Source organism: Cantharellus anzutake (genome assembly GCF_015039405.1).
Source record: "Cantharellus anzutake strain C23 chromosome Unknown EI90scaffold_2, whole genome shotgun sequence".
In the NCBI taxonomy this organism is placed as follows: Eukaryota; Fungi; Basidiomycota; class Agaricomycetes; order Cantharellales; family Hydnaceae; genus Cantharellus; species Cantharellus anzutake.
The window spans coordinates 858,769-860,515 of record NW_024066952.1 but is presented as its reverse complement, the minus strand read 5'-3'; positions in this window follow the sequence as shown (position 1 = coordinate 860,515).

The window sequence follows — 1,747 nt, the reverse complement described above, 5'->3', positions numbered from 1 at the left end:
GATCCTATCCGGCAACCCATTATAGAAATGATGCCTCAAGGCAACCTCACCGTATCCGGGTAACTGTGAAGCATTGCGATTAAACTCGACGACGTACTTGGCGATCCTGTGATTATCCGACATAGTCAGAGTACTCAGACGACGCTCAGCATCACCAAAGGGGTCGTGCGGGCCGAAGTTCTCTTCGAGTTCTCGGACAAAGAGTTCGTAGTCGTCCATCCAACGTGGACGGCGATGCGGGTTACCATGTAGAAGTTCAGGCTCAAACCAACTCAGAGCGATCCCCTTGAGGAAGGACGTAGCGTAGATGACTTTCGTACGCTCGTTAACAAATGCTTGGGGGCGGTTCTGGAAGTTGAGTTCGCACTGAACAAGGAAAGTGCGGAGTTTCTGAGGGTCAGTACCGTCAAACTGGTCAGGCTCATGAAGCTTCGTTCTACGGCTGGGGTCTGGAGGTTGACGAGCGGCAGTGGTTGAGCGGGCCAGGGCAGCAATAGCGTCCGTCAACTGGGCCAACACACGGCTACCCGGGTCATCTGGCAGCTGATCCTCAGGCGGATCATCACCACCGTCATCACCACCACCACCATCACCGTCACCACCACTGTTACCACGGTTGGGTGGGGCGTCTGGCGGGTCCAGAGGATTAGCGGGATCAGGACGTGGAGTAGGGTTACGAGAAGCTTCGGGGTCATAGTCATCAGCTTGGCTGTCCAGGTCGACATCTCTCTCAACAGCAGCCGCCTCATCATGGTCTTGGAATATGGAACGGCGGAATCGACGGGAGGGTGCAGGAGTGTGTCAGGGCACACCCGCCTGACCCGGTTCCACCCGGGCCCACCTGGGCCCACCTCACCCGCTCACCTGCTCACCCGCTCACCCGCTCACCCGCTCACCCGCTCACCCGCTCACCCGCTCCCCGCTACCCATCCTTCCTCCCTCTTCCCCTTTCCTCCCTCTCCCCTCTTTCCTCTTTCTCCTTTATTTCACTCTCCCTTTCTGTTTATTCTTTCTATTTACACGGACCACCTTCCCTTGTATCATTGTACTGTTGACCCGTCCGGCTCGGACACCCCGGGCGACTTCCCGCTACACCCAGCATGCGCACCTGCAGCGGACGCCCTCGGGATCCCCCGCGGGGATACCTGGATGGCTGCGGCCCTCTCCGTAGATGACGTGGCACCCATCATGTGACCCAAGCCGCATGTACATAAATGTACCTGAAGTGGGAACTGAAGAAGTAACCTTCTTCTCACGTTTTCCACTTCAGGTAAGTAGTGTAGTTCTTCCTTTTAATAACAATTCACGTTTTCCACTTCAGTCTAAGTGGCCAGGGACTATAGTCCCAGATCGGGCCCGTCAGTACGCGCGCCCGCTTCGTCCCCCGAGAGGGTCCCTCCGCCGGGCGCTACAGCCGGGCCCCCTCCACCCCGGATGCGTCCCTGACAGAGTGGAGGAGGAAGTAGGGTCGTCACGGTCAGCCGTAAAGCTTTGGAATGGCGGACATTCAGAAGGGTCTAGGTCATGTCTGCGCAAAAGTTCTTCAAGCATCCCGAGACCTGGAAGCCTAGAGGAACCAGGTTCGGTGCGCATCTGTGAACGGGTTTGATAAGCTCTAGACATAGTTCAGTGAAACAATGATAGAGCAAGGAAAAAACGTAAGAGCGATTTGAGTTCGTATATACTGTCAGGAACGTGTCAGAAGCGTATCCGGGTGACCCGCGAGGTGCGCGAGGTCGTCCGGGCT